Source organism: Aquarana catesbeiana, linkage group LG04 (assembly GCF_042186555.1).
Source record: "Aquarana catesbeiana isolate 2022-GZ linkage group LG04, ASM4218655v1, whole genome shotgun sequence".
Classification (NCBI taxonomy): domain Eukaryota; kingdom Metazoa; phylum Chordata; class Amphibia; order Anura; family Ranidae; genus Aquarana; species Aquarana catesbeiana.
In genome coordinates, this window is record NC_133327.1 from 45067435 (window position 1) to 45086410 (window position 18976).

Here is an 18976-nt window from a genome sequence, read left to right on the forward strand (position 1 = left end):
GGGGCGAACTGATCCATTGGGCAGTTTATGTAGTACTAATTTGTTAATAGAAGGATTAAAGAGCTTGACTTGTAGTTTTGTTAGCTGTTTTTTTTTGTTTTGTTGTTTTTTTTTTGACAGGGGCGCAGTTTCAGTGCTTGCCATAGGCACCATTTTCACTAGATACGCCTCTGGTGTCCTGGCCCTAACCCTCTCTCCCACAGTTCTTGTTAAGAGACAATAAATCTCTTTATTTGCATTCAAAAAGTGACTGGCGCCCATCATTTCATCTTGCATTACTCCCACCATGCCTGGTAACCCATTCTACTAATATGGATGTCAGCTCTCTCTGACTCTGGAGGTCACCATTGGCCTCTAGAGGTCCGGGAGGTTGCTACATAGAGGAAAATTTAAATCCAGCCATACCAGCCGTAAAAGAAGACTGGACATACAGAACTTGCCTTTCTTGCTGCACCCACCTCAAAACTCCTTTATGATATTCTAGAATCTTCTGGGAAACTCAGCACTCTGAGGTTCCCCCACAGATCTCACCACTTCCTCCTTCTAACCTCCACTGATCACAAGATAGAGGATTCACATGAAGGATAGCAGGAGGAACCAGTGAGACACTCCAGGAAGTTTCAGTTTTAGTGCGGATTTTAGATTTCTCAGCATCGAAGCGGAGCGTAGAGGAAAGTAAGGTAAGTATATCCTGTCTTCTTTTTACAGGTATGGCTGAGCTGGAATTGTTTTTTTTTTTTTCTGGTATAGTGACATGATCACTTTTGATAATGACTCTTTTAGGCTAATTTTAAGGTTTTAAGATAAGAAGCTGTTCCTCAGTAAGTGAATAAATCCGCAACTGAACGCACTTAAAAAAAACAAGCTTACTAATGGATTTATTATCAGTAAGATTGTTAAATGTACGCCTAAATACAAATAGGTTAAGCACCCGAATATAAGCCTCTTCCTGACATTCCAATACAATAAACCCAGATTAGGAGAGGTGAGGTCAGTACAAGGAGCAAATCAGGGGCTGCTGCAGTGCACATGTGCTGACAGTGAACATGCCAACAAGAGATAAGAGCAGAGTTGTTGACTTCTCAATGTGTTGCTGCTCTTTTATTTCTGAGTCATCATGCTGAGAGAGCGGTGTCACCCTCCTTGTTGCTTTGTTTAGCAGAGGTATAGAAGCAGAAGTGGTCCCTTCATTGTCCAATAAGGTAGGCTGGGGTGTGATCTTGACCACCCTGTTCTGCTTGACTGCTTTGAGAGTTTAGAACCTGGGTATACTAACGGAAGGGGGCCATTTAACACATTTAAAAATGGAATTAGAATTCTTCTGGTAGTTAATACAATTCTCATATACGTATTTGAACAGTATTTTGGCTGCTTTCTGGGAGTTCAGCTTCAATGGGTATTTGTGTATTACTGCAATATCGCTTGACCATAACTGTTGACCTTGTGTATTTTAGATGATGGCTATCACTACATTGGCCACCTGCTATAACAACCAGCAAGTGTTTAAAGGAGTGGTGAAGATCCGGAAGGGTCTGGTTGCCACTCTGATGATGGACATCACAGATATGCAGGCTGTAAGAGCCATCACATCTCAGTATGTGGAAGAGGTATGCATGTTTTACGTTTTTTTAAACCCTTAGGAAGGATTATTTATTATAAAAGTGGTTGTAAAGGCAGGACATTTTTTTTAGGATTACAACATCGAGAAATGTGCATGTATGGCTGAGAAGTACTGAATAGGGTGGGTTTTTTTTTTTTTTTTTAATTGTGTCTTGTAATACAATTTCGGTCTCATTGCATTGGAAGGCAATGTACTGCAATAGTCATGCATTGACTCGCATTGCAGAGGGTTATGTCAAACAGCCTATTTAACATAAATCCCCCCCCCCCCCCCATGCATGACAATCTGGAGCAGGCTGCATTTTTAATCCGTGCAATGCACAGGACACATCATGCTGCACTGTGGTGCATTGCAGTGAACCAACACATCTAAGGTGAGTTACAGCATGAACTCAAGTTGTACCTAAGGGGGCCCATGCGGCCTCCCTGTCACTTGGGTTTCCATATACTCAGCAGGAGTCATCAACCTCCGGCTGTCTTTGTTGATGCCGGAGGTGTGGCTGGCTACACAGGAGTGTCTCGCCTGTCTCTCTCAGCAAGCAGTGTTGAGGACAGCTGGATCTAGGGGGTGGTGTGTAAGCGGGTGTAGGGTGTAGCGGCTTCACCAAGGGAATCACATGTACTGACTTTATAAACCAGGCAATGTTTATTACCGGAGAGACAGTAGTAGAAAGAGTATTTACAGCAGTAATGCGAGTAGTTTCACTCCAAGCATGAAGGCAAAGATACACAGCATAGTCACTTCCGATTTAAGCGGTAGTTGTATTTGTCAGCACTATAGGCACTTTCCACTGACTGAAACAGTATAAACCCAAGCACACAATGCGTATCAGTAGAGGCTGATATTCACATACTGTCAGCGAAATTAGGCTGTACGCAGAGCACACAGCCAAATCTCCTGTCTCTAATAATAATAACATTTTTGTCTAATGATATAAATGCATCTTACCTAAAATCCCACGCATCCAAGTGTCACGGAACGTCCCACACTCCGCTTGAGTGCTTCCGTCATATACCACTTCCTCCCAGTCTGTATACAGATATCAGATATTCCAACCGCTCTGAGCACAAAACAAGGCGACACTTGCTTAGATGCTAACATGGACTAACTTTTTTTAGAATCAAAATTACAAGACTTTATATGCCGTTGGAACCTCCTCTAACAATACAACTGTAACCTAATTAACATGAGCTAGTTTACTAAATCATTTACCCAGACCAGATGACTATTCAATACACATTACCATAAACATCAACACAGGATTAATTAGAACAAACAACAATGAGTTGAATACCCTTAGAACCTGTGGTAAGCCAGACTAAACTCATTTACATTAAACACATTATAGCAGAGAACAAGACAGGTAGTTGATGACACCAGCATCTCCTCACAGGATGTGTTCCAACAGTATGAATCAGTCTTATCAGCAGGGGGCTGCTTGAGGAATCCCCCCTCCCTCTACAGAGACACACATCCCAAATGATCACAGCAAAGAGTCCTAAACAGAATCAAACAACATACAATATATACATATATACACGACTGAGTCCGATTAGTACAGTTCAGACTGGATTTCTAATTCACCTCACAAAGAGTATTGTTCCTTTGAAAATCCAGGGCCTAATCAAAAGGCAAGAGGCTTGCATTCAGTCCTCTCCAACAGCCTCTGTCCCGGCTAGGTCTGTCACACCAAGTAATCAGACATCACCACCATTCCTCACATTACCAGCTCAGCCTCGGTCAGCATCTCTGACCTCTCTCTAGCTAGCAGGCTCTTTTATTAACACAAAAGGTTTCACAAACAGGAAGTGGTGGTTCCAACAGCCAATCACTTCTTACATGGCAAGTGACATCACAGGATATGACCATATAAGGGTTTAACAACACAGGATGTAAGCACAGGACATGATACAATATACAATACTACAGTTCCTCGTGGATGGGAGATTATCTGCAGGTGTAAGTCATGGCACCCCAAATATGTTGATCAGGCATACGCCCCGCTGACTCCTGTCCTTTTCCCTACTGGCCCCATCCTCTGCCTTGCTGAACCCCAGTCCCCTGCCCTGCTGACCCAAGTCCTCTGCCCTGCTAACCCTGTTCTATGCTTGGCCAACACCATTCTATGCCCCACTGACCCCTGTCCTCTTCCTTGTTGACCTTATCCTATGCCCTGCTGACCCCTGTCCCAGTGATGGCTGGTGAAGTTTTAGGATGGGGGGGCGCCAGACCCCGCCCTTCCTTTTTGACCACTCCCACTTGGTGAAAATGGGTGTGGTTTCAGCATAATAGTGGGCGTGGCTCTAAGGTGGTGTGGTTAGCGTCTGAGATGAACAATTGATGGAGAGACAGCAGGCCCAGATCCTACACAACAATAGAAATATGTGTATTCTAGAAAGTTTAACAATCAGCAGATAAAGATATTCCAAACACCTGGTGTTAGCACTTCAATCATCCCGGCACCATGGCTGTTATGGAGTCAGGATGATTGAAGCGCATTATTTCTATTATTACATTGTAGTATAAAATGAAATCATTCAACTCACCATAATGCTGAATCAGTGGGAGCCCTGAGCGTGCCACTAGTCACGTCGCCTGCCACCAGATGCCATCAGGTGTCCCCAGTGGAGTCCACCCTTACATGCAGCCTGTGTCCCACCAAATGTAGCCTGTGTCCCACCAAATGTAGCCTGTGTCCCACCAAATGCAGCCTTGCCTGTGTCCCACCAAATGCAGCCTTGCCTGTGTCCCACCAAATGCAGCCTTGCCTGTGTCCCACCAAATGCAGCCTTGCCTGTGTCCCACCAAATGCAGCCTTGCCTGTGTCCCACCAAATGCAGCCTTGCCTGTGTCCCACCAAATGCAGCCTTGCCTGTGTCCCACCAAATGCAGCCTTGCCTGTGTCCCACCAAATGCAGCCTTGCCTGTGTCCCACCAAATGCAGCCTTGCCTGTGTCCACCAAATGCAGCCTTGCCTGTGTGTCCATCAAATGCAGCCTTGCCTGTGTGTCCACCAAATGCAGCCTTGCCTGTGTGTCCACCAAATGCAGCCTTGCCTGTGTGTCCACCAAATGCAGCCTTGCTTGTGTGTCCACCAAATGCAGCCTTGCTTGTGTGTCCACCAAATGCAGCCTTGCTTGTGTGTCCACCAAATGCAGCCTTGCTTGTGTGTCCACCAAATGCAGCCTTGCTTGTGTGTCCACCAAATGCAGCCTTGCCTGTGTGTCCCCCAAATGCAGCCTTGCCTGTGTGTCCCCCAAATGCAATTGCCTGTGTCACATCACCCCCCTCCCCCCCGTTCTCAGTGGGAGCACAGCGGTACTTACCTTGCTGTGTGGTGTCCTCTCCAGCGGTGTCTTCTTCCACAGCAGCGATGGATAGGTCCGCTCCCCTCATACTTCCTGTTTCCTCTCTCCTGGGCACAATGGGAGAAAGAAAACAGGAAGTGACATCAAACTCAGATGTCAATCAAACCGCCCGGCCGTAATAATATACTACAAGCACTGGGCGGAAAGCGACGCTGACTTCCTATCCTCCAACCCCCTGACATTTTTTACTGCACACCTTACTGATGTCAGTTGCTCCGCTGACCTTTGTCCTCTACCCGGCTGACCTCATCCTATGCTCTGCTGATCCCATCCTATGCCCTGCTGATGCCATCCTATGCCTTGCTGACTCCTGTACACTTACCTACTGGCCCCATCCTCTGCCCTGCTGAACCCCATCCTCTGCCTTACTGATGCTATCATATGCTCCACTGACCTTTGTCCTCTACCCTGCTGACCTCATCCTATGCCCTGCTGACCCCATTATATGCCCTGCTGACCCCATCCTATGCCCTGCTGACCCAATCCTATGCCCCGCTGACTCCTGTCCTTTTCCCTGCTGGCCCCATCCTCTGCCTTGCTGAACCCCAGTCCTCTGCTCTGCTAACCCTGTTCTATGCTCGGCCAACACTATCCTATGCCCCGCTGAGCCCTGTTCTCTTCCTTGTTGACCTTATCCTATGCCCTGCTGACCCCTGTCCTATGCCCCACTGATGCCATGCTATGCCCTGCTGACCCCTGTCCTCTTCCCTGTTGACTCTATCCTATGCCCTGCTGACCCCTGTCCTATACCCTGATCACTTCTGTCCTTTGCCACGCTGACGCCATCCTATTGCCTGCTGACCCCCGTCCTATGCCCTGCTGACCCCTGTCCTATGCCTTGCTGATGCCATCCTATGCCCTGCTGACGCCATCCTTTGCCCTACTGACCCCGTCCTCTGCTTTGCTGACCCCTGTACACTCCCATGCTGACCTCCCATTCTCCACCCTGCTAGCCTCTGTACACTACCCTACAAACCTCTCAGCCTATCCTTTGTCCTTCTGACTTCCTATCCTCTAACCCCCTGACATTTTTTACTGCACACCCACATTAGACAGGCTAGATTTGGTCCTGGTGTTGAGTCAGATCTCCCAAGCTGCTTGATCTAATTTTGAACTGGTAATTACCCAGCAACTACTAGTTTACAGGTGCAGAAATTGGGACTGATCTGCGGTATGAAGTTGCAGGAATTGGGACTCCTCTGATATGTGAAGGTCCAGGAATTGGGACTGTTTTGAAGTGTGAAGGTGATGGAAATGGGGCTGATATAAAGTGTGAAGGTGCAGAATTTGGGGGTAGTCTGAGGTAGGAAGGTGCAAGAATTGGCGCTAATCTGAGGTTGGAAGGTGCAGGAATTGTGGTGATCTGAGGTGGGAAGGTGCAGGAATTGGGGCTGATATGAGGGCACAGTTGTACATGCACACAAGGTTGGGGGGGGGGTTGGGGAGGCCACACTCTGAGCTGCCAGATGAAATTTGAGCTGCCAGGTGTATGCAAATCTGGACAACATACAAGCCCACCACAAGCCCACCACCACCACAAGCCCACCACTTTTACCCGGAAGCTCTAAATGTGGCCTGCTCCACACCCTGTGTGTAATGTGCATATGCAGCTGGCAGCATTTTTTAAGGATCTTGGCACATGGTGGGAGTATTTTCGTGCACAGTTGAAGTAGCGAGTGACAGTGGGGGGGACCCAGATCAAGTTTTGCATCAGGGCCAACAAGGTTCAAGTTACGCCCCAGATACCAATATATGTGAGACTGCATTCCCTGCTTCCCATTGAAACTTCCTTGTCCTCTTTAGTAACAAGATCTTAGTGTTCATATAGAGAGTATATTGTCTGGAGCACCAGCAAGTTAGGACCTTGCAGTAGAGATGGTAAGGGTGACAAAATCTGAATACATTCCTCCTTTCATCCCTTGGGCCTCTCCTGTGATTCAAGTACAGACTAGTAATTATCGAAAAAAGGAGAGTGGTCTGGGTATTGTCTCTTACTATAACACAACTCTATCCCTGTAAATCAAATAATACAAAAAAGAAGTTCGCCCGTGGGACTTTAAATGAGTTGGTCGTAGAGGTTATAGCAAATAGTATAGAGTTTTATTGAATTTCCAAAAACATGATGAGAAATGAGCATAAAAACATCATAAGAGATCGTTTGACCATTGAAATGTTGATTACAATAATATGGTACATAATATACATATACAACTTTTGTACTCGACGCATTACGCGAGCTCCGCTCGCTTCCTCAGGAGTTGGTGTATATGTGGAATATCTAAAAGATAGTAGGTATCAATAAAATATGACATTCAATGGTAGTTATGGTCAAAAAAGAAGTATGTGGCCTCATAGAGGCCTCCCATACTTACATATGGTCAAATGGTCCATAGGACTGATTTACAAAGGCAGCAGCGGAAAATCCTCCACACGGGATGTCATATTTTATTGATACCTACTATCTTTTAGATATTCCACATATTTACCAACTCCTGAGGAAGCGAGCGGAGCTCTCGAAACGCGCTGAGTACAAAAGTTGTATATGTATATTATGTACCATATTATTGTAATCAACATTTCAATGGTCAAACGATGTCTTATGATGTTTTTATGCTCATTTCTCATCATGTTTTTGGAAATTGAATAAAACTCTATACTATTTGCTATGACCTCTATGGCCAACTCATTTAAAGTCCCACGGGCGAACTTCTTTTTTGTATTATAAGACTAGTAATTATCAGGATTCTTGAGTTTGTTAGGGAGATGCAAATGCATGTTGATCCTTGGGCAGATCTCAGCAGGTTGGAATAATTTGAATGTAGCACGGTCCCCTAGAGGACTGCTTGGATTCACCTGCTCATCTGTATCACCATGACCCTGTGAACCTTCCAACCCACCTGACACTCTGGGTTTCGACATCTTTTCACAAGCACCTTTAAATGACACGTCACACAAGTCAATATATTTATAGTATCTCAGTTTTTACTGAAGTAGCAAAGTAGTATTAGTTTGTAAACGCAATTTCCCCCAAAGACAGCTTAAAGTGGTGTTCTGGCCTAAATTTTACTTTTTAAATAAAAATACCACTATAATACACAAGCTTAATGTATTCTAGTAAAGTTGGCTGTAAACTAAGGTCTGTTTTGTTAGTTTATAGCAGTAGTTTGTTATTTTATAAACTTACAGCAGGCCGTGGCCATCTTAAGTGTGGGCATCTGAAGCCAGACTGTATTTCTTCCTGGATCTCATCCTTGCAGATCTCGCACATGCTCAGTGCAGCACAAGCAGTGTAATAGGTTTCAGGTCAGGTTTCCATAGCAACGGCAGTGTCAGAGGAAATTGCCGCCCCTTCCCAAAAGGCATTGCAAACAGGAAATGATGCAATGGGCCACGGCCAGGGAGGAGGAAGTGAAAAATGAATACAGCAGATATACAGTAGGTGCTGAGAAAAAAAATATCCAATTCGTTTACAGTGCACAGTTTAGTTAGGGATGCTGAAGAGTTGTAAAAGTGGGTGGAACTCCACTTTAAGAACAGTTTAACAGCAGGAAGATACAATATATCTTCAATGGCATACCACCTGTAGCATGACCTGAAGGATAGGCTAATGATATTCCCTGAAGTGGTTGTAGGTAAAGGGTGTCTATGTACAGTGTTCAAATAGAAGTGCAGTAAAGTGTTCCAAAGGTAAAGGTGTCTGTACACAGTGTTTCAATAAAGTAACCAAGAAATTAATGCAGAAGGTGGGCGGTTGCCCTCTCACCATGACACACGGATGCAGAGTATGAACGAACGTGGTGTTGAGCTACTGAGTTGGTGCCGTGAAGATGTCTGGCAAACAGCCGCAGAGATGGGCCCTACGAGGCCGGACCGGAGTTTCTTGACACCGCGTGGTAGGCCGCAACCCCTCTCTCCCCGTCACGGAGAGGTATGCATTACAAAAGGCCCAGGAAGAAGAGAGCGTGAGCCGGAACTCCCATCTCCTTTATAGTCTCCCCAGAAGTCCCCTGGATGGGGGCAAGGATCCCTGGGATATGTAGTCCGGGTGTATAGTTATGCAATGGAACCACCAGTCACAAAGATTACTAGTCCCACTATCCAGTGGGTTAGCTCACAAATATGATGACAGTCACTGGTGTCCAGCATGACTATAGATGATGAATGACGAGGAAGGCACATAACGTTACACTTATTGTCCACTATCGCTACATGAATAACATTTGAACATATTTAATTATTAATTAAATAATTAATTATTTAAGATGATTTTGATAAATTCTACTTTTGACTAGATTTAGGTACATATGGAATAGTTTCTGCTCCTATCCCAGCATGCATTGTGTGTAACTTGCTTTTATCCATACACAGCAATGGTGCTGCAAATTCCCACTTTCTGACAATCATTGTGATGCTGAAGATCAATGTCTAGCAGGATGGGAGCTCAGAGGGTGCATATGGAGAGCTGTGTTTCTGAGCAGGGTGCAGCGTGGTGTGGCTGACAGTAAACACACAGAGTCCATGTTAGGCAATAGGGGTATATCGTAGAAAGGTTCAATGCAACTTAATCAGGCCCAGCAGGTAGGCACAACCATCCGGAGCCACTTACGAATTGTGACAGCGGTCTGAAATGAGGAGGGGAGTGCAGCCTGGCCGGTTCCACACCAGGCTGGAGACTTCTAGGAAGAGGACGTAGTCCCTGCACTGCCCCTACTCCTCAGGAACCTTCCCCCACCTCTAAGCACTGTCCCTACCAGACAGGAGCCTGACCCTTTGCTAGCCACTCACATAAAGTGTGCCAAACCCAGGAGCAAGAGTTTTAAATAGACTCTGCCTGACCCAAGATGGCCACTGGAGTCACATGGGGTGCCAGCGTTCAATCAGACAGCTGTCTCCTTGAGACCACAGGAAGCTATATAAGAACCAGGTTCCTTACAACTTCCTTCCCCTTCTGCATTGCCACTTTGGTCAAGTGCCACCTGCAGTGGGGAGTACAGACTGCACCTGCCTACATTTAGCACATTTACCTAGACAGGCTTTTAGTTCTTTTTTTTCTTCAGTAATGTATTACTGGTTTGATATTTAATCATTTTGACATTCTTTGTCATTTTGCAGATCTACCAAAAGATTCCCCCAACAGACCCATCATCTGAACAGACAAAAAATATCTTGGCTACCATCAGGCAATTAAGTATGCCCAATGACACCACAGATCCACCCCAATAGATCTTTCCTGCACCATGTTGCAGGTGGCCCTTAGCTGGCAGTACCTGAGCAAGCTGCAGGCATTAGAGAAGGCCTTAAAGAAGGTCATGTAGACAAAAAGTCACCCAAGCTCTACCGCATAATTGTAGAATGATGAGCTGAATAACGGTGCTCAGGCTTGTTGTGTCCCATAAACATCAAAATAGCAAAAAATATTGGCAACACGATTGCTTCTTAAATCTTTATTGAGCACTAAAAGAAGGTCAACATGAGCCAGTGACCTAAGATAATACACACATCTCAGTTCAGTTCTCTATGGTAGTAATCTCTTGGAGGTCCCAGAGGATTATGAGGCTGGAACATTTCTGAGGACACCAATGCAGCTGAGATCCTAGCACTCAAAGCAAATCTGTATTTCCTGCCACCAATCCAAAATAAAACTAGTGCCAGGACAACAAAAAGTGCACCTCTCTACTTTCTCCATGTAGCTCAGGTTCACTTAAATGCCTACTTTATCTTCACCTCCCTGCTGCTCTGTTCAACAACCTAGAGCAGGAGAACCTGTCCTGTGTAAGCATTGATTTACACACATCTATGTGGCCCAGCAGGTAGGCACACCCATCCAAAGCCACTTACGAATTGTGACAGCGCTCTGAAATGAAGAGTGGAATGCAGCCTGTATAATATTAATAATAATAATTGATTTACACACATCTATGAACTTTCCACATGAGATTGTGATAGTGAAGCACTGTCACAATGACTGAGGCACGTGCTCTTCTACACCTGAAGGTGCATTGGAGGTATTTCCAACAGCTGCATGGAGGATTGGGTGAAGGTACAGTACAGTGCAAAAGTATTGGGCAGGTATGAATGTTGTAAATAATTTTTGCTTTCAGAAATAGAAGTATTAAAAATGTATTTTTATATCAATTACCAAAATGAGTAAAAAAACAAAATGAACAGAAAAGAAATCCAAATCAAATCCAATATTTGCTGTGACCACCCTTTGCCTTCAAAACGGCATCAATTCTTCTAGATACACTTGCACACAGTTTTTGAACGAACTCAGCAGATAGGTTGTTCCAAACATCTTGGAGAACTAATCACAGATCCTCTGTGGATGTAGGCTTAAAGCTTTCTGTCTTTTCATGTAATCCCAGACAGACTCAATGTCGAGACCAGGGCTCTGTAGGGGACAAACCATAACTTCCAGGACTCCTTCCTTACACTGAAGATAGTTCTTAAAGTGGATGTAATCCCTCTCCTATACCCAGTGAAGTGAACAGCCTCAGATGATACACAGAGATGAAATAAATCTCCCTACATAAGTTTTATATGTATATCTGCTGTCTTCAGCTTTCTAGACTCTTTAGAAAGTGTACATCATGTTAAAAATGTTTCTTCCTGTTTCAGCAGTGAGAGGGGAGTCTGGGCATACACTGTGTGTGAGCTGATTGGAGGAAAGGCGTGCCCCCCCCTACATAGGCAGAGGAACGACGAAACTTGCAGAGCTGGGCTGTGAATAGACAAGCTCTCTGCTAATCTGTCTTTAAGCACCCTCCCCGACACAAATTTCCGGGTGCTTTTACCTCCTGTGTTGGAGAGCTTGTCAGAAGTTGTCATGCTGATAACAGAGGAATGGAGCAGCAGAAAGACACGGCACTTAGGGCTTTGGAGAGACATAAGTACCATGCTTCCCTAAAAATAAGCCCGGGTCTTATATTAATTTTTGCAACTAAAAACACACTAGGGCTTATTTTTGGGGTAGTGCTTGCAAACTGCCAGAATCCTCGCCACCACAGCAGAATATAATGCAAAGGGTATGTGTCTCTGCAATATAACCGTGTCACATACCTTCTCACAGCGCTGCCCGGCTCTTCTGTGACCTACTTGATCAGTCTTCCCTAGCACAAGCACTGCAGATGCAGGGGGGCCCGAGATCCCCCGATGACACCTGGCAGAAGAGGAGAGCAGCGGGGATCAGCTGAGTGTGGCTCGGCACTTCCGTGACCCGCCTGAGCTCTTACCTGCTACAAGCTCTGCAGAGGGAGGGGGGCCCTGAGATCAGCGGGCAAAACAAGAGAGCAGCGGGGGATCAGTTGAGCACAGCCCGATGCTTCTGTGACCCACCTGAGCTCTTCTACCCACTCTGAGCCTTGCAGAGGGGGGCTGAAATCCCCCCGCTGACAGCTGGGAGAAAGGGAGGACTACAGCAGCAATAGAGGACTCCAGCAACCTACAACCAGTCTAAACTAGGGCTTATTTTCGGGGTAGGGCTTATATTGCAGCCCTCCTGGAAAATCGGCATAGGTCCTATTTTCGGGGTAGGTCTTACTTTCGGGGAAACATGGTAAATACTACAGATACTGTATATGTACCCAGGTCAGATTTCACGAATGGGGTTTACATCCACTTTAATGACATAATGTTTGGGTTATTGTCCTGCTGCAGAATACATTTGGGGCAGATTACACGCTTCCCTGATAGTATGGTATGATAAAATAATATCTGCCTGTATTTCTCAGCATTGAGATCCGGATCAAATCTCTAACTCCATTTGCAGAAAGGCAACCCCAGCCTTGCAGGGGACCTCCACTATGCTTCACTGTTTCCTGCAGACACTCATTATTGTACCGCTCTTCAGCTCTTCACCAACAAACTGCCTCCTGGTACAGCCAAATATTTCACATTTTGACTCTGATGAGCACATTTTGACTGTTGAGTCTAGAGCACCTGCTGACATTTTTCTGCACCCCATTTCCTATGTTTCTGTGTATAGTTGAGTTGCTTGGCATTGTTTCCATGTTGGAGGTGTGGAATTTTGGCTGTAATTCTAACATGAAAACCAGTTCTGGCCAGACTTCTCCAGACAGTAGATGGGTGTACCTGGGTCCCACTGATTTCCCCCAGTACTGTGTTGATGGCACTGCTGGACTTCTTCCAGTGTTGACGGAAAGTAAGCATGATGTGTCCTTGTGTTTGAACAGCACATCTTGAAATCCCAGTCTGCATACAAGTCCTTGCCTGGGAGAGACCTTCTTGATGCAATAAAACAGCCTTGTGTCTTGCTGCTGTGCTCAGTCTTGCCATGGTGTATGACCTGTGACATTAAACATGTCTTCCACAACCTCACCTTAGTAGCTTTGGCTGTTCTTTATCCAGTTTTAGACCCCTTTCACACTGTCGGACCGTTCAGGTCCGCCTGTCAGTTTTGTCGGCGGACCTGAACGGGCGCTCCATGCTAGTCTATGGAGTGACGGATGTCAGCGGTGACATGTCCGCTGACATCCGACCCAGTCCGATCCGCTAAAATCAAAAGGATGCCCCTACGTTCGCATCTGTCCTTGGTAGATCGGGTGAGATCTGATGAAAACGGACATGCTGTCCATTTTCGTCCGATCTCCCCACAGTAACTAGCGGCGCTCGACAAGCCCCTCCCCGCTCAGTGAGCAGAGAGGGACCTGTCATCCACCTGCTCAGCGGAGATCAATGGAGAGATCTCCCGCTGAGCTGGCGGACTGCGAGGCAGCGGATCCGCCTCGTGAGAATGATGCCTTAAGCCTCCTACACAGCTGTTTCTGTTTCAGTTAATGACTGTGTTTCAACCTATATAAGAAATCGATGGTCATTAGCACCTACTTGGTATAATTGGTTTATCATACACCTGACTCTAATACTACAAAATCCATGACCTTGTGCAACTGTAATGCCCCGTACACACGATCGGATTTTCCAACAACAAATGTTGGATGTGAGCTTGTTAACTGAAAATTCGACCGTGTGTATGCTTCATTGAACATTTGTTGTCCGACTTTCCGCCAAGAAATGTTGGCTAGCAGGTTCTCAAATTTTCCGCCAACAAAACTTTGTTGTCGGAATTTCCAATCGTGTGTACACAAGTCTGACGCACAAAAGTTCACGCATGTTCGGAATCAAGCAGAAGGAGCCGCACTGGCTATTGAACTTCCTTTTTCTCAGCTTGTCGTACGTCTTGTACGTCACCAAGTTCGTAATTGTTGGCCAACATTTGTGTGACTGTGTGTATGCAAGACAAGTTGGATCCAACAACCTTCGAACAAAAATCCACGGTTTTGTTGTCGAAAAGTCAGATCATGTGTACGGGGCATAAGAATTGATGCTGGTTGGAAGCCAATGGGTAATAAACCAATTATTGATTTGATTTAGATTTTTCTTCCACGTTGCATTTTGTAAATTTATAAAATTAAAATATATAATTTTGAAAGCATTCTTACTTAACAGCATTTCCTCACACCTGCCTAAAACATTTGCACAATTTTGCCCAAAACTACACCCAAAAGGGGAAGTTCCGCATTCCGCTTGTTTGCCCCCCACTCCTCTTTAACAGGGGGGGTGAGCGGGTTCCTGGTTTTCACAGGTACCCGTTCCAACTTCTGCCCAGATTTCCTAGGCCTAGGAGTGGAAGTGCACCCCTCCTTCACCTGCAGCCTTCTGGGACACATCACTGGCCCCAGAAGACTGCGGGACCATTCACAAAGAGCAGTGCGGCTCGCTCATGTGCAGTAGAAAGCATTTTCTCTTAGTTAAGATGCCGGCACTAGGGACCTAAAGCCCAATGAAGAACTGACCGGGTGAGGATAGCGAGGGCCCCCAGGACGGGTAAGTGTCCTTATATTAAAAGTCAGCAGTTACAGTATTTGTAGCTGCTGACTTTTATTTTGGGGGGGGGGGGGTTGAAGCTCCCCTTTATGGGAACAGCAAACAAGATGTTTACCTTTATTCGGTAATAAACCCAAAAGCACACATTGGTATGCAAATTACCCAATCCTAAATGTGATGGCTGCATTAGTTTTTTTTTTTTTTTTTTTTTTTAGACTTTCTTTTTTTTGTTTCCATCTGGTGATCTGGCCTGTAGGTCTATTTTGCAACAGAACAAGCTCTCTTGCAGTTACAGGGATGAGACAAACCATTTAATACTGGCAGGGGTGCTTCAAATTATCAGCTTATATTTATGTAAAACCCATTTTCCCAAAAGGAAAGCAAATGTTTGCAGCAACTGCATATAAAGGTATTAGCTGGAGTTCAGCTTCAGTTTGTTAGTGTATTTAGATCTTCTAGTCATTCTAACACTCCCCTCCCCCCAGACTGACAATGCTGATGTCCAAAGTTGCCCCCTGTGTTCATTCATCTTGGGTGGGGGCACTCTAATACAGGAGGTATGTTACTAGTTATATATAAACTCATGACAGGTTTCCGTCAAACCATCCAGGTAAACTGACACAGTCTAACAGCAAGTAATATAAATCCTCTACACAATGTTATCACCATAGAAAACTTGCTCCTTTAAGCAAGATACCCCATTCAAGGACCTTCACTTAAAAGTGTACACCAATCCCATAATCTCTCATTCTACCCGGCTTGGTCCTCCCCAAACGCATTCTCGGCATGGTCAAGAGCTGGTTTGACCTGCGCTCATCATTAAGTGTTCTTGCATAGCAAGACCACCTACTGTTATCTCACATATATATTAATATTCTTATTTTAGTCAAATTTACCACCCTAACTCCTCCTACAGCTTTTACAGTACATAGACAGTAATATACCAAAACGTGCGGATTGTTCCCGATTGGTGTCCTATTACTTTGTGGAACATTTCACCAAAAGTTTCTGGTTCAAGGAATATCGTCGTTTTTGCGGCGAAATTGGTCCCATAGGAATGAATGGCGAAATGTTCAAAACTAGAGTGGGAGGTGACAAAAGCTGAAAAATCAGGACATGATTTCTAAACTGCCATCACTCCCTCATTTTCAAGTCCACCTACACAAATCTTATATCAAAACGTTCAGCTATCCCTGCTGCCACTAAACATGTCCACGGCTAAGCCATAGTCCTGATAGTTTTCACAATATGACCATTTGTTTGCAACTCACGCCGTCCATTGACATTCATTGAAACTCCACTCTAGCCCCTTAAAATTTGAAGGGCAATTTCTAAACTGCGACTGTGCCTTCATTTTTAATATTTCAGAGACATACTATGTATCAAAATATAGGTCTGGGTCTTGTGATTCTCACAATATAAAGCTCTTTGCTCTTTGCAACCGTTTGAAGTACTGCACAGTTATTACAGCTATCATGATCCTGTGTATTGTGTTTTGAGCAGTGGTTGTGAAGCATAAACAGGGCATGGAAACAGTGGTTGTAAACACTGATTATCATCAAACAGATAGCACACCTTCACCTCCATTCTACATCAAGATGCTGAGACCCCCCAAATGCATGTGGTCATACCTTCATCTGCTAGGCTTGATAATGCTGCTAAAGTTTTTATAAATGTATGTTTTAATGTAACTGTGAAGCACTTTGGGCAACAACGTTGTTGCAATTAAATGTGCTATATAAATAAAAGTTGAAATGCATTTCTCACTCTATCAAACTTGTCATGTGCACTTTTTAAATTTGATCAATCAATTGGTTAGTGTAATGTTTACTATCTTTACTCACTCCAAACACTCCACACAGTTACTCTGCCCACTCCATAAAGTTACTCTGCCCAGTCCAACCTTTCCACAGTTACTCCAGCCACTCCAACAACACAGCAGTTACTCAGGCCACTCCTCCCAGTTACTCCGCCCACTCCAGTTGTAGACTACTGGTGGAGGCAAGGACACTTCACACAATTTCCCCAGAAATTGTAGCTTTTCTAGTTTCTATATATCTTCTCTAATCACACCATTTCCTACTCTTCGTGAAAATTATGATCTCCCACGTACAGAAAACTTTCAGATATCTTCAAATAAAAAAAATTTTCACAACAATACACCCTCTGATACGAAATCACCAAGCTTTACTATATTTGAACAAGCCTGTAAATCAGATCCACATAAACGTGGTCTCATTTCCAACCTATACACCCATTTACTATTATACATTACCTCTACGCCCCCAACCTATACTGCCAAATGGGAAAAAGATCTCCAATTACAATCTGCAGACATAAATTGGTCTCAAATCTGGCAAACAACAAAGTCTGCCTCCCCAAATGTAGAGGCTCTCTAAACCAATTAGAAGGTACTCACAAGATGGTACTTAGTCCCAGCCAGAATTTACAAATGATCTCCACAATATCCTTCCCGTTGCTTTCGTGGCTGCTCTACTCCAGGTACTCAGGTACATATCTGGTGGGAATGTAATATTGTCAGATCCTTTTGGTCAGAAGTATTTAATATTCTTTCCACAGTGTTCAAAGTTATATTACTGCCTGACACACATATTGCACTCCTGAATAGTAAACCACATGCCTTGTCAAACTGCCAATTTAAACTCATGCTCTTTGTAACAGCAGCAAAACAGGTCATAGCGAAAGTTTGGAAAACAGATTCACTTGATATATCATTAGTCAAACAAGGAGTTACCCAATCCCCAATTCATGCTAAAACAGAAGCTATCTTGATAATATATCTAAATTCAAAGCCCTGTGGACACCATGGATTGAACATTTCCTACCACCGGGCTCTGACACCTCTTTACTACTCCCTTAAGGGCTTAAGATCTATAATATGTTATGTGATTTAATTCATTCATTAATTTTTTACCTCCCGAGTCTACTGACCCCCTCTGGTGACATACTCCATTTCACATCCCAATGTCTCTTCATCATAACATTATCTAAGCTTCCCCTTCTCTTTACACTAGTTATTTTTACTCTAATAGGAGTCTTGCGGGATAATCTGAAATATTACTCATATTTCCAGATAATGCCAAGCCAATTTGCAGGAACTTGGCCCTGGAAAACTTACTTATTTCTAGCGATTGCCCTGTAACACTCCTAATGTACCACCTCATACATATTATAACCACCTAGCTCTTCACTCTATATTCTATTGAATTATTTATATTCTCCATGCTCATTCCTGAAATAACAAGTATCCTAATTTTAGTCATATATGTTACAAGTAACTTTGTATCATCTACTAATTTTTACCTTATAGCTTATTTTAATGTTTATTACTAATGAAACTTAATTTCTATTATTTTCTATTCCAGCAAATATTGTATTTCCATATATGATATTACTGTACATCTGCTGTTTAAACTTATGAAAACATAATAAAAACGTTTAAAAACGAAAAAAGTGTACACCAATCAAAAAACTTTGTTTTGGAAAGAGTAGGAAGGTTTAGAACCGTTGTCATATTTTTATTGCTGTTGGTACCCCATCAGGGAAATGTCACTGCATTTCCTGTCCTGAGACAAAAATGTGGTAAAACTCCATAAAGGGAGCAAAAATCCCACCTTGGACAAGTACCAAACAAGTATTCTCCTCTAAAAAAGTTCTGGTGACAGCTCTCCAATGGTGAAAGAGCAAAAACCTGTCAGACTATACCTTCCCTACTCTATACAGATCTAGAAAAGTTTTGTTTGATGTATTTGAAGTGTCTATCGGTTTATGTGCAGGCCTACCAACACAAGTGCAGTATAATGGGATTTGTCCTCTGTGGCCCTGCTCTGTCCTCATTTACCCCGCAAACAAAATACTCAGTCATATTTGCCTTATTTTGCTTTATAACATCCTCATGTGTAGAATCACTCATAGGAGCATAGTAGAACAAATAGGCAGAGAAGTACAGGCTGCCAATCCTAAAAGCTGTCTTCAACTACATAAAGACAAAATGTAAAGCGATCATGAATGTCAGGCTCCTACTAGTTTTGTAAGTAGGGAAGTCTTCATACAAAAGGAAGGCACCCTCTACTGGGCCATTCTTGTAGATCCCAGCCATGATCTAACTTTGGTCGCTGGAGAT

At 44.1% G+C, this 18976-nt stretch overlaps 1 pseudogene; it reads left to right on the plus strand.

Moving 5' to 3' along the window:
* Nucleotides 1–18256, plus strand: part of LOC141139219 (squalene synthase-like) — a 112549-nt pseudogene extending 94293 nt beyond the window's left edge.
* Nucleotides 18257–18976: the final 720 nt, after the last annotated feature.